The 15,519-nt window shown below is 42.9% G+C and overlaps 1 protein-coding gene across 2 annotated transcripts in view; it reads left to right on the top strand.

Moving 5' to 3' along the window:
- cdh4 (cadherin 4, type 1, R-cadherin (retinal)) overlaps nt 1–15,519 on the top strand; it is a 369,197-nt gene that overhangs the window by 169,050 nt on the left and 184,628 nt on the right. The gene's annotated exons all lie outside the window — the stretch shown is intronic.

The raw sequence follows: 15,519 nt of genomic DNA, 5'->3' as shown, positions 1-15,519 counted from the left end.
TCAATTTTGAAAAGGGAAAAACATCAACCGAATGTAATTACCAGAACAGCAGAGCTGGACCCATGTGGCCGATCAGAGTTTGAATTTGGCATATTTTCCCTGCATGTACAAGCAGTGCTTGACTTGGGATGAAAGAGGTACAGGAGCTGTCTTTTTTCAAGTCGGTCCATTCGACTATGTTCACAGAAATTCACAATTGACATTATGCTACAGAGACCTCTGATTATTCACTGTTAAGGGTTCATACACATTTCGACAGATGGAATTTCATGGCTTTTCCATGACTTCTAACCAAATTTCCATGACCAATAATTGGTGGCATCTCTATGTAGATTACATGAAAAAGTTACATAAATGTGGTATTGACACTTGAAGGCTGCTGGACTCTGATCCCATGTAGGCCTACTATCTCCTGCCGTTGTGCCCTTAATCAAGGCAATTAACCCCCCACAAAGTAGAATAACTGCACTGTTAGGCTACCGTATAAAACACGTGGTCAACCCTCCATCTGGAGAGCTACTGGGAGTGCAGGCTTTTGATCCAGCCCTGAAACACACCTGAGTCAAGGTTCTGTTGGGCAGCTGATGTTTAGGCTACAATGTGGTGTTAGAGCGGAGCTCGAACAAAAGCCTGCACACCCAGTACACTCCAAAAAAAATTGGGTTGTTTGCTTGACCCAACTGCTGGTTTGCAGGCGTTGGGTTACTTAGTAGGGTTGTTTTCTTTAAAAACTGCTGGGTTATTGATGCTGGATGCTGGGTTATTGGTGCTTGAGGTATGACCGATCGGGTCAGATCAGAAGATTGGAGGCGTAGTTTAGTAGGGGCGTGGCTTTCAGATAGTTTTTTTGTCACGCATACACCAGATTCAAAGACTAGCGGCAAATAAACTTGAACAAAGCGGAATCAGGATATGAACGCCCACTCTCCATTGCTATTCAATGCAGATCCCGCCTTCATTCCTCTTTGATAAACCTTTTTTTTATGCTGTTTGTGAATCCAGGCCGGCGATAGACTACTTTGTTTTATAGAGCTGCAGCTACGCAGTTCCACAAAAATTGGAGGTGCCGGAACGCCGCTCCGGACAGCTCCGGCCCAAGTCAAGCACTGTGGACAGGATATATTCACTCTGCCCTATTTAGCCAATTGGCCCCCTTTGTCTCTAATTATTTCATCTTTACAGCAGCCTGCTGTATCGCCTGCCCACTGTCTCTTTGTCTTTATACAACTGACTATAATGGGCTTCAGTTCATCTCCACATGGTCCATAGAAGGACAGAGCAGCGAGAGCAGCCATGTGACCATGGAGGAAGACAGAGGGAATAGGGCATGTCCCCTCTCTTGCCTTTCCATCACCTATCACTTACTATTTTTTATTTATTTAGGTAAGCCAGTTGAAATGAGCAAAATAAATAAAAATGTAAATAACAATATGGGGATGAGGTAGTTGGGTGGGCTAATTACAGATGGGCTGTGTACAGGTGCAGTGATCGGTAAGCTGCTCTGACAACTGATGCTTAAAGTTAGTGAGGGAGATAAGTGTCTCCAGCTTCAGAGATTTTTGCAGTTTGTTCCAGTCATTTGCAGCAGAGAACTGGAAGGAATGGCAGCCAAAGGAGGTGTTGGCTTTGGGGATGACCATTTACATTTACATTTGAGTCATTTAGCAGACACTCTTATCCAGAGCGAATTACAGTTAGTGAGTGCATACATTTTTCATACTGCCCCCCGTGGGAAATGAACCCACAACCCTGGCGTTGCAAACGCCATGCTCTACCAACTGAGCTACACGGGACCAGTGAGATATACCTGCTGGAACGCATACTACGGATGGGTGTTGCTATGGTGACCAATGATCTAAGGCGGGGATTTGCCTAGAAGTGATTTATAGATGACCTGGAGCCAGTGGGTTTGGCGACGAATATGTAGTGAGGGCCAGCCAACGAGAGCGTACAGGTCACAATGGTGGGTAGTATATGGGGCTTTGGTGACAAAACGGATAGCACTGTGATAGACTACATCCAATTTGCTGAGTAGAGTGTTGGAAGCTATTTTGTAAATGACATCGCCGAAGTCAAGGATCGGTAGGATAGTCAGTTTTACGAGGGCATGTTTAGCAGCATGAGTGAAGGAGGCTTTGTTGCGAAATAGGAAGCCGATTCTAGATTTAACTTTGGATTGGAGATGCTTAATGTGAGTCTGGAAGGAGAGTTTACGGTCTAACCAGACACCTAGGTATTTGTAGTTGTCCACATATTCTAAGTCAGATCCGCCAAGAGTAGTGATTCTAGTCGGGCGGGCGGGTGCAAGCAGCGTTCGATTGAAGAGCATGCATTTAGTTTTACTTGCGTTTAAGAGCAGTTGGAGGCCACGGAAGGAGTGTTGTATGGCATTGAAGCTCGTTTGGAGGTTTGTTAACACAGTGTCCAGTGAAGGGCCAGATGTATACAAAATGGTGTTGTCTGCGTAGAGGTGGATCTGAGAGTCACCAGCAGCAAGAGCGACATCATTGATATACACAGAGAATAGAGTCGGCCCAAGAATTGAACCCTGTGGCACCCCCATAGAGACTGCCAGAGGTCCAGACAACAGGCCCTCCGATTTGACACATTGAACTCTATCTGAGAAGTAGTTGGTGAACCAGGCGAGGCAGTCATTTGAGAAACCAAGGCTATTTAGTCTGCCAATAAGAATGCGGTGTTTGGCTGCACAGTAGTCTTTTATCGATTGCGGTTATTATATCGTTTAGGACCTTGAGCGTGGCTGAGGTGCACCCATGACCAGCTCGGAAACCAGATTGCATAGCGGAGAAGGTACGGTGGGATTCGAAATGGTCGGTGATCTGTTTGTTAACTTGGCTTTCAAATACTTACGAAAGGCAGGGCAGGATGGCTATAGGTCTGTAACAGTTTGGATCTAGAGTGACACCCCCTTTGAAGAGGGGGATGACCGCGGCAGCTTTCCAATCTCTGGGGATCTCAGACGATACGAAAGAGAGGTTGAACAGGCTAGTAATAGGGGATGCGACAATTTCAACGGCTAATTTTAGAAAGAAAGGGTCCAGATTGTCTAGCCCAGCTGATTTGTAGGGGTCCAGATTTAGCAGCTCTTTCTGGACATCAGCTATCTGAATTTGGGTGAAGGAGAAGCGGGGGGGGGGGGGCATGGGCAAGTTGCAGCGGAGGGTGCAGAGCTGGTGGCCGGGGTAGGGGTAGCCAGGTGGAAAGCATGGCCAGCCGTAGCAAAATGCTTATTGAAATTCTCGATTATCGTAGATTTATCGGTGGTGACAGTGTTTCCTAGCCTCAGTGCAGTGGGTAGCTGGGAGGAGGTGCTCTTATTCTCCATGGACTTTACAGTGTCACAAAACCTTTTGGAGTTAGTGCTACAGGATGCACATTTCTGTTTGAAAAAGCTAGCCTTTGCTTTCCTAACTGATTGTGTATATTGGTTCCTGACTTCCCTGAAAAGTTGCATATCGCGGGGGCTGTTCGATGCTAATGCAGTACGCCACAGGATGTCTTTGTGCTGGTCAAGGCCAGTCAAGTCTGGGGTGAACCAGGGGCTATATCTGTTCTTAGTTCTGAATTTTTTGAACAGGGCATGCTTATTTAAGATGGAGAGGAAAGCACTTTTGAAGAACATCCAGGTATCCTCTACTGATGGAATTAGGTCAATATCCATCCAGGATACCCGGGCCAGGTCAATTAGAAAGGCCTGCTCGTTGAAGTGTTTTAGGGAGCGTTTGACAGTGATGAGGGGTGGTCGTTTGACCGCGGACCCATTACGGAAGCAGGCAATGAGGCAGTGATCACTGAGGACAGTGGTGAAGACCGCTAACGGTGGCTAATAGCTAGTCCTACTATGTCCTATGTTGGAAAATCATGATATTTCAGAGGGAGGGAGGTGTAAAAGAGGTAATAAAAGGGAAGGAGTGAGAGGCAGATGAAAGAGTGAGAGGAGATAGAGTTAGGGCAAGGCCTCTTTGCCCTTGGCCCTTTGTACACTGCTGCTAGGAGGCAGCGGGGGGAGAGGAAGAGAGTGACCCAGCTTATCACTGTCTATACTGACTAAAGCACATAGACTTTCACACACTCTTGGCCAGGTGTGAATGCATGTGAGTGGTACGCTTGATTGAATGTGTCAGTGACTATATGTGTGTAAATAATACAAATAAAACAGGGGGTTACAGCAGTGGAGAACTGTGACTATAGGACCTAGGTCTTCAGAGGGCCCAAAAATCTTTCTATACGTTGTATCAAATAAAAAAATCAAGAAAATAACAGAATACATAGCATCACTTAATGCGCCCAACATTATATATTCTGTAGTCAGACCATTCTAGTTCTAGTGAAGGAGGAGCAATACTTCTTGATGACATTATGAATGAATCAAACAGGCCTGCCATGCTTTGTCTCCCGAACACACATGGACACAACATGACACACAGCGTAAAATAATGCACAGTTTACACACAGTTTACACAACTTATGGTAGCCAACACCACTATCACACTATCACCAATAGCGACAACAACGGTGTCACATCAAAGGTGACAGGCTCATGGTGCTGAAAGGACAGCAACCATAATACCTGAGCACTCCATGGCGCTGAAGAAGAGCCAATTTTGGTTACCATTCCTGTGGCAGACCTCATGAGAGCCAGTTTCATCATAGCGCTTGATGGTTTTTGCGACTGCACTTGAAAAAACTTTCAAAGTTCTTAATGTTCCTTATTGACTGACCTTCATGTCTTAAAGTAATGATGGACTGTCGTTTCTCTTATCTTATTTGAGCTATCTTCTGTATACCCAACTACCTTGTCACAACACAACTGATTGGCTCAAACGCATTAAGAAGTAAAGAAATTCCACAAATTAACTTTTAAGAAGGCACACCTGTTAATTTAAATGCATTCCAGGTGACTACCTAATGAAGGTGGTTGAGAGAATGCCAAGAGTGTGCAAAGCTGTTATCAAGGCAAAGGGTGGCTATTTGAAGAATCTCAAATATACAGTTGAAGTCGGAAGTTTACATACACCTTAGCCAAATACATTTAAACTCAGTTTTTCACAATTCCTGATATATATTTAATCCTAGTAAAAATGCCCTGTCTTAGGTCAGTTAGGATCACCACTTTATTTTAAGAATGTGAAATGTAAGAATAATAGTAGAGAGAATAATTTATTTCAGCTTTTATTTCTTTCATCACATTCCCAGTGGGTCAGAAGTTTACATACACTCAATTAGTATTTGGTAGCATTGCCTTTAAATTGTTTAACTTGGGTCAAACGTTTCGGGTAGCATTCAACAAGCTTCCCACAATAAGTTGGGTGAATTTTGGCCCATTCCTCCTGACAGAGCTAGTGTAACTGAGTCAGGTTTGTTGGCCTCCTTGCTCGCACACGCTTTTTCAGTTCTGCCCACACATTTTCTATAGGATTGAGGTCAGGGCTTTGTGATGGCCACTCCAATATCTTGACTTTGTTGTCCTTAAGCCATTTAGCCACAACTTTGGAAGTATGCTTGGGTTCATTGTCCATTTGGAAGACCCATGTGCGACCAAGCTTTAACTTCCTGACTGATGTCTTGAGATGTTGCTTCAATATATCCACATCATTTCCTTCCTTTTGATGCCATCTATTTTGTGAAGTGCACCAGTCCCTCCTGCAGCAAAAAATCCCCACAGCATGATGCTGCCACCCCCGTGCTTCACGGTTGGGATGGTGTTCTTCAGCTTGCAAGCGTTCCCCTTTTTCCTCCAAACATAACAATGGTCATTATGGCCAAACAGTTCTATTTTTGTTTCATCAGACCAGAGGACATTTCTCCAAAAAGTACGATCTTTGTCCCCATGTGCAGTTGCAAACCGTAGTCTGGCTTTTTTATGGTGGTTTTGGAGCAGTGGCTTCTTCCTTGTTGAGCTGCCTTTCAGGTTATGTCGATATAGGACTCGATTTACTGTGGATATAGATACTTTTGTACCTGTTTCCTCCAGCATCTTCATAAGGTCCTTTGCTGTTGTTCTGGGATTGATTTGTACTTTTCGCCCCAAAGTACGTTAATCTCTAGGAGACAGAACGCGTCTCCTTCCTGAGTGGTATGATGGCTGCGTGGTCCCATGGTGTTTATACTTGCGTACTATTGTTTGGACAGATGAATGTGGTACCTTCAGGTGTTTGGAAATTGCTCCCAAGGAAGAACCAGACTTGTGGAGGTCTACAATTTTTTATCTGAGGTCTTGGCTGATTTCTTTTGATTTTCCCATGATATCAAGCAAAGAGGCACTGAGTTTGAAGGTAGGCCTTGAAATACATCCACAGGTACACCTCCAATTGACTCAAATGATGTCAATTAGCCTATCAGAAGCTTCTAAAGCCATGACATCATTTTCTGGAATTTTCCAAGCTGTTTAAAGGCACATTCAACTTAGTGTATGTAAACTTCTGACACACTGGAATTGTCTGTAAACAATTGTTGGAAAAATGACTTGTGTCATGCACAAAGTAGATGTCCTAACCGACTTGCCAAAACTATAGTTTGTTAACAAGAAATGTGTGGAGTGGTTGAAAAACGAGTTTTAATGACTCCAACCTAAGTGTATGTAAACTTCCGACTTCAACCGTATGTCTTGAGTCAATAAATATTCAACCTCCTTGTTATGGCAAGCATAAATAAATTCAGGAGTAAAAATGTGCTCAACAAGTTACATAATAAGTTGCATTGACTCACTCTTGTTTGCAATAATTGTGTTTAACATGATTTTTGAATCACTACCTCATCTCTGTCTGTACCCCACACATAAAATTCTCGGTTTGGTCCCTCAGTCGAGCAATGCATTTCAAACACAGATTCAACCACAAAGACCAGGGAGGCTTTCCTATGCCTCACAAAGAAGGGCACCTATATAAAAAAAGCAGATATTGAATATCTCTTTGAGCATGGGGAATTTATTAATTACACTTTGGGTGGTGTATCAATACACCCAGTCACCACAAAGATACAGGCATCCTTCCTAACTCAGTTGCCGGAGAGGAAGGAAACCACTCAGGAATTTGACCATGAGGCCAATGGTGATTTTAAAACAGTTAGTTGCTGTGATAGGAGAAAACTGAGGATGGATCAACAAAATTGTAGTTACTCCACAATACTAACTTAAATGACAGAGAGAAAAGAAGGAAGCCTCAATTGAATATAAATATTCCAAAACATGAATCCTGTTTGCAATTATTCACTAAAGTAAAACTGCAAAAAAATGTGGCAAAAAAATTAACTTTATGTCATGAATACCAAGCGTTATGTTTTGGGCAAATCCAACACAACACCTCACCAGGGACGGCCTGTTCAATAGGGCGATATGGGCGACGCACTGCCAAACGGGAAAAGGAAGGGATTTTTTTTCTAATCAATTATATCACGGCAACAGTAGTTATCAGTGTTGTAATCTGATCTGACTGCCACTAAATGTCAAATCAGGCTAAAGTCGTGCTTCAAATGGCCCCGCCCGTTTTTGGGCGATTTCAGTCAGGTTGAAAATCGCCCAGAAGTCTCTCATAGCCTGTCATGTAAAATCTATTTTTTCAAATTTCAAAGCTTTCAATACATTCTCTATGGGTGTCTGTGGGCTTGCACTTACGCGCTTTCGTCATACGTGGGACGTAACCATGAACGTAACTAAGCAAATAGCGGCTAGCAGCATCTCTTTGCGACCTGCAGTGTGGCGTTATTTTATGTTTTTAATTTGTACACTTAGTGGCGTTATTTTATGTTTTTAATTTGTACACTTAGTTTACAAACATTCTGCCAACCATGGATTTCGAGTGGTGGGTTTTGGACTGATCTTGTTGATCGTGTACATACCCGCTACGAACGGACTAAATAATGAAAACGTTGCTGGCAGCGGAATCCAATACAGCTGGGAGACTTGGCTGGATGACAGAGTCCCGGACAGAGAAGTGGAGCCGGCCGGCTTCACCCTGGTCGGAGCGGACCTCGATCTGACAGTCACAGGGAAAATCGATCCTGGTAAGAGAGCGACTCTGTACCCCGAGCCCCGACATTGAACTGCTTTCTGTGTCACTGTGACCTTACTATCTGCCCCGTGAGTTCCCCCAATTGTTTGTTACCGTTGTGTACTGTTGATAATCACAAGTTTACTGGAGAACTGAGACCAAGTAGAGACTTTGGACAGGGTGGATATGGTATAATAAAGGCAGTTTATTCAGAGGTAAAGATATCTGGAATCGCGTGCACGGACTCGTTCGTCAAACTCTTAGGGAGCTATCTGAAGAGAGCCCCGAAAACATTGTGTGCTGACATTTTATACAATAAATGATGTAGGTTGAATCTAGTAGTTCTGATCTTCTGATTGGTCCTGATGAGTTGGGCGAGGTCCCCTCCACTGTTGCATTGGCTCTGAGTCGGGTTCTCTGTCTTCAAATGTTCAGCCTAAAGAGAGGGGATTTTTGTGTGTGTGTGTGTGTGTGTGTTTAACAGTGATGATGTGTGTGTGTGTGTGTGTGTGTTTAACAGTGATGATGTGTGTGTGTGTGTGTGTGTTATCAGTGATGATGTGTGTGTGTGTGTGTGTGTGTGTCCTCAGAGCAAGAACTCGTGAGTTGGAAGAACTGAGAGACCTATGGCGTGGGTGTTGTCCTTGGCCACCTGCTGACAAGGCTGACAAGATAGGACTCTTTTGTCCATTGTTATAGGATAGGAACAGCATTGATTGAAAACAAACGCCCAACACAAAATGGGTCATGCACAAGATTTTAGTCAGACCAAGCTATAACATTATATATTTACTACGACAGTACATTCAACCAAAAGCTAATATAACAAAGGCATCAGAGATTATTTATAATCTGTCACAGAAACTGGAATCCATCTCCCCAGATCAGTCAATAAATGCTTCTGGTATTGACTTATATGCTGCCCCTGTCTTCATGTTGTTGCTGGACATATCTTTTTTAAAATGTGTGTAGGTCACCTAAATCATCAGAAAAATTGCCCCTCCTGAGAATTTTTTCAGGAGCCGCCACTGCACCTCACTGAGTACCACTCTTCATATTGTCAAGCATGGTGGTGGTTGCATCATGTTATGGGTATGCTTGTCATCGGCAAGGGACGTTTTCAGGATAAAGAGAAACGGAATAGAATAGCTAAGCACAGGCAAAATCCTAGATGAAAACCTGGTTCAGTCAGCTTTCCAGCAGACACTGAGAGACAAATTCACCTTTCAGCAGGACAATAACCTAAAACACAAGGCCAAATATACACTGGAGTTGCTTACCAAGATGACATTGAATGTTCCTGAGTGGCCTAGTCACAGTTTTGACTTAAATTGGCTTGAAAATCTATGGCAAGACTTGAAAATGGCTGTCTAGCAATGATCAACAACCAACAGAGCTTGAAGAATTCTAAAAATAATAATGTGCAGATATTGTACAATCCAAATGTGCAAAGCTCTTAGAGACGTATTCATTATTAATTTGTAGACAAACTGGAATTAAAGCCAGAATAAGTTAGTTGCAAAGGTGGAACTATCCAAACATAAGATAAATCTCCTTCAAAGGTTGATATTTGGTTGCGTTGACAATCAAACACAATTCAATATACTTTTGAAATACAATAAATAGCCTATTAACTTGTCTACAAGTTAGACATACTCCGGTACTTTTGCAATTTGTAAGTATTTTTTAAACCTCCTGCTTTGGTCTGGATGTGTCAATGTGTAGTTCATACATGCATAATCTATGAGCAGATTACTCTTACCTGTTTTTACCAACGACCTGCCACTGGCATTAAACAAAGCATGTGTGTCCATTTTACGGAAGACCCCAATTAGTCGACTGGTCGATTGTTTTGCATGTTGTGTTGGCATTAATACGTGTCACAAATCAGTTGTAAATATATATATCATTGAGTTAATAAAGCCGCATACAAACATGGTCTCTTTTTTGTTTTCTTGAGTAAGGCAGCTCCAAAATGCAGGTGTTTCAGTGTATCTCAGTACTTTCTGTGGTGATGGGGCAACCAGCAAAAAATACAGAGCGTTGCGCCGTGATTGGCTCAGTGTTCTGTCACTCATGGGGACACTACGTCACCGATAAGTCTAAGGGTAGAGCTAGAAAATTCAAGCCCCTTGGGTGCTGCCATAGTTACATTAGAAGTGCCCATCCAAGAAGGCTCAAGGTCATTGGCCACAGATAAAATGACATCAAATCACGTTATATGTACAGTAGCTTTGATTGGACTGATCATGTTAAAATCGTACTTTCAAAATCTAGCAGTCATCATCATGAATCAAGTCGACAATCTACTGGCAAATCCTTTTTAATTCTTGTCATATGAAGAGAAATAATGAAGAGAAATTATAGATAAAACGTATCGGTGCTCATCGGCCATTGGACATAAACATTACACAACAAGTTGGAATTCGCAAATTCAACAATGAGTGGTCTGGAAGGAATCATTGGCTAACTGCAAGCATTGCAAAGCAATCATTAGCCTGCTATTCAGTGGAGTGGCTGTGCGTTTTTTTCCCGAGTTCCCAGTTGTCTTGAAAGCACCATAAATCCAGAGAATGCCAGACTTTGATGACGAAGTTTGATGACAAAATTTGCCCACGAAGGACCACCTCACCACCTTCCTGTTTAAGTGAGCACAGCACAACAAGGTGAGTCCAAAAATGTCTTGTATACTGCTACATAAATGATGTAATATGCAAGGGAGATATGTATACGGTAGCTAAGAAAGTAATACTAAGTGTATGTTGTGTAGTAAGCTGTTAGTAGCCCATGTGCTTCACCCTAATCATTTGGTCTATTTTCTACGGTTCTGACTTGGTGTACAGGGGAACACTGTAAGAACAGCCCATCTTCTGAATTTTTCAAAAGTGCTGAACAAATAGTTATATTGACTACATCCGTCGTAGCTCGATACATTAATGTCTTAATCGAAATTACAGATTGCCTCTTAACCGCTTGTCGTCCCCTTATGACATAGTTTGTACATCTCAATTGTCAGTACAAACCACATTTGTTTAAGCAAGTCAGCCATATCAGCAAATTTTTTTAAAGACAGTAAATGAGGCTGAATTAACTGTTTCGCTGCCAGACAAGGCTCCGCTGATAGCCAGGTGTAGCAGTGGTAAGGTGTTGGGACTGCTGTTGGGACTTTATGTAGGCCCTAACACTTTGTGGGCAGTTTGTCACCATTATAGTGCAAATAATGTATTGTTTAGTGTTGTGTTGTGGCTTTGCTGGCATGTATCCCACTTTTTTTTTTTTGCCCCACCAAGATTTACATGCTAAAATCGCCACTGTCTGAGAGTCCTTTAGGTGCCTTTTGGCAAACTCCAAGCAGGCTGTCATGTGCCTTTTACTGAGGAGTGGCTTCCGTCTGGCTGCTCTATCATAAAGCCCTGATTGGTGGAGTGCTGCAGAGATGGTTGTCCTTCTGGAAGGTTCTCCCATCTCCACAGAGGAACTCTGGAGCTCTGTCAGAGTGACCATCGGGTTCTTGGTCACCTCCCTGAACAAGGCCCTTCTCCCCCAATTGCTCAGCGTCTCGGTGGTTCCAAACTTCTTCCATTTAAGAATGATGGAGGGCAATGCGTTCTTGGGGACCTTCAATGTTTCCGATTTTTTTTGGCCTCGACACAATCCTACCTCGGAGCTCTACGGACAATTCCTTCAACCTCATTGCTCTGACATGCACTGTCAACTGTGGGACCTTATATAGACAGGTGTGTGTCTTTCCAAATCATGTCCAAACAATTGAATTTACCACAGGTGGACTCCAAGTTGTAGAAACATCTCAAGGATGATCAATGGAAACAGGATGCACCAGAGCTCAGTTTCGAGTCTCATAGCAAAGGGTCTGAATACTTATGTAAATAAGGTATTATTATTTATTTTTGTATATACATTTGCAAAAACTTCAAAAAACCTGTTTTCGCTTCGTCATTATGGGGTATTGTGTGTAGATTGATGAGGGAAAAAAATAATTGCATCAATTTTAGAATAAGGCTGTAACGTAACACAATTTGGAAAAAGGGAAGTGGAAATTGCTTTTATATTGACATGAATATAGTACAATAGGAATATCCACTGTGGAGAATATGTTCTGTTTCTGGTGTGTGTATGTTTTGAACCCAGACACAAATCCACATGGCTGAGAACACCTAGTCCTCCCGGTCTCCTGTCCTCTCTCATCTGAATCACCAAAAGGGGGATATTCACTTCTTGGAAATCTGATCAAGCTTCTCTGGGTCCTGTTTGATATATCCAGCCCGCTGGGAGGTTGAAGCTTGCAGCCATTAGGCTTCCTCCTCTTTGTCTCACTTCTCTTTGAGTCTCCCTGTCTTTGTAAATGGACCAATAGTACAGCTGGTCCCTATTCAGTGAGGACCAGAGCTGAGAGCTGAAGTTCAAGCTATGGGATCAAGTTGTTGCTGGCGCTTTTCTCTAAGATATGCTTTCTATTGTCTCAATACTTTTTTTCTGACTGATGGGTGGAAATCCTGTATGGCATTTTCACCACTATATCTTAGGACTCTGAAGAGGCTATAGCTGGAGGTTTGACAGTATGTTTAAAGTTAAGTTAGGGAGTATGTGACAGGGTTACCTTTTAAATTGGGCTGGAAGGAGGTGCTTTCCACACAAACAGACTGTCATTATCGAGCTTGTTTGTTTCCTGCTTTGTAGCCATTTCTCTTCGCAAATTCCAAGCCTAACCATCTGCCATACATCCTGAGTGACTTCAGAGCTCTCTGTGACTGTCTTCAGGGGCTCCAAATCTGCCTGAGAAAAACACTTTAATTGGCATTGAGGGGGAAGAGGGGCAGAAGGCCTACCAGTCCGTCACATTTCAGAGAAAGCCAGAGCAAAAGATCAAGCAACATATCTTCTACTTAGGTGTCGAGTGCCAAAAGCAAACCCACACAAATCCACAGACAGTGTGAGATATGTTGCAAGATGATCAAACCAAAAGAGAAGAAAATGTACTTAATATTATCGAGCATCATTAAAGTGTGCGTGTAAAACATTAACATGACAAAGCGTGTTAAAAACAGCACCAGGCGTTCTCTGGGTGGAGGGGTCCAGGTAAATCAACCTCTCAGCCTCAGTGCTCATTCACCAAATTTCACCTACTCTGTCAATATCACTGAGCTGTGAATTCCCCCCACACTGTACTGTACTCTGCTCTGGAGCTCTGGAGCTAGATACAGTACTGTCAGATTACTGAATAGCTGTATTAGAGATCCACCAACCTACATTTCATAGCAGGACCCGGGAGCTAGCCCACTCCAGCAGGCCACTTGGAGAGCAGAGCAGTGCCACAATAAGGCTGACAGAAATGACCTTCCTGACACATGAAAGTAAAGCAGGGCCAGGGATTTTCTTTCTTCAGTGCCTGGGCTCCTGGACATTGTGTTGCTGTTCAGTGGGTCTGGAGACATTAGCTTCTGTTGTTGCAGTAGGTTTGACGACAATTCTTAGCCCATTAGCTGCTCTTTCAGCTCAAACCGCTACTAAAAGCTACAGTGAGAACTTTCAAGGCAACACTAGATATCTCTGTTGAGGAGCTGGTAAAAGAGAGAGTTTCTGTGCATTCAAATGATTTCACATTGCTCTCAAGGATACATACAGAATGAATCAGGGAGCCTAGAGGAAAATCACCTTTAGTCATGACACAGTACTGTTCCAATCTGAAAATGGATAGTTCATGTATTGCATTAGCCCTGTGAAAGGATATTTGCGGTGATCAACTTCCCATCCATTCCTCTCCAAATAAAATCAAATGACTAAGGAATGTCTGATGTATCTCAATATATTGTATGACCTTTATAATTGAACATGAAGCATTCAGAGAACATACAGGGACTGAGATGGGAATAAATGGAGCCTCTCGGCTGTTTTTGTTTTGCACTAAGCAATATATGGCTCCATGTTTTATGTGTTTGCTGATGTTGTCTGCTCCCCCATTTGGTCCTGACAGAGTTAAGGCAGTTTCCAGTGCAGATGATGGGGCTGAACAATTTGCTCGGCTGCCAGAAAAAACATAATAAATCAGGAGATTACAGATTAAGGCACTAAAACCAGCCAGGCACAGCATTTTCTCTTATCACAATTACACCTAGGCCTCCTGCCTCAGGTACAGCCAATTAAGCAGAGAGAGAAAGGTCCCAGCCACTTGACAATGAGTAGGGTGTCCACCCACTCTGCCCAGGGTGGGTGAAAACGTGCTTTGACGATGACATTTCACTTCTTTATGTTATAAAATACATTTTACCAAGACAGACATGATTCTTAATGTTCTGAATCGTTCACTGGGGCCTTTCGCTAACGTATCATTAACATTATATCCAAAAAGTCGGATTTCATAACTTAATACATCCGATAATAAGCACTGAGCTCTGTTGACAGAGCCGAAAACATTTGAGGATTTAACATTTTGTGGCCGTTGTCTTCCAAGTTGTTTCCGCGGGTCGCAAATAGCTAAATTAGCATGGCACGAGCTGACTTACAGTGGGGAAAAAAATATTTAGTCAGCCACCAATTGTGCAAGTTCTCCCGCTTAAAAAGATGAGAGAGGCCTGTAATTTTCATCATGGGTACACGTCAACTATGACAGACAAAATGAGAAGAAAAAAAATCCAGAAAATCACATTGTAGGATTTTTTATGAATTTATTTGCAAATTATAGTGGAAAATAAGTATTTGGTCAATAACAAAAGTTTCTCAATACTTTGTTATATACCCTTTGTTGGCAATGACACAGGTCAAACGTTTTCTGTAAGTCTTCACAAGGTTTTCACACACTGTTGCTGGTATTTTGGCCCATTCCTCCATGCAGATCTCCTCTAGAGCAGTGATGTTTTGGGGCTGTCACTGGGCAACACAGACTTTCAACTCCCTCCAAATATTTTCTATGGGGTTGAGATCTGGAGACTGGCTAGGCCACTCCAGGACCTTGAAATGCTTCTTACGAAGCCACTCCTTTGTTGCCCGGCGGTGTGTTTGGGATCATTGTCATGCTGAAAGACCCAGCCACGTTTCATCTTCAATGCTCTTGCTGATGGAAGGAGGTTTTCACTCAAAATCTCACAATACATGAACCCATTCATTCTTTCCTTTACACGGATCAGTCGTCCTGGTCCCTTTGCAGAAAAACAGCTCCAAAGCATGATGTTTCCACCCCCATGCTTCACAGTAGGTATGGTGTTCTTTGGATGCAACTCAGCATTCTTTGTCCTCCAAACACGACGAGTTGAGTTTTTACCGAAAAGTTCTATTTTGGTTTCATCTGACCATATGACATTCTCCCAATCCTCTTCTGGATCATCCAAATGCACTCTAGCAAACTTCAGACGGGCCTGGACATGTACTGGCTTAAGCAGGGGGACACGTCTGGCACTGCAGGATTTGAGTCCCTGGCGGCGTAGTGTGTTACTGATGGTAGGCTTTGTTACTTTGGTCCCAGCTCTCTGCAGGTCATTCACTAGGTCCCCCCGTG

Source organism: Coregonus clupeaformis, chromosome 10, assembly GCF_020615455.1.
Source record: "Coregonus clupeaformis isolate EN_2021a chromosome 10, ASM2061545v1, whole genome shotgun sequence".
Taxonomy (NCBI): Eukaryota; Metazoa; Chordata; class Actinopteri; order Salmoniformes; family Salmonidae; genus Coregonus; species Coregonus clupeaformis.
This window is presented reverse-complemented; position numbering and strand designations above follow the sequence as displayed.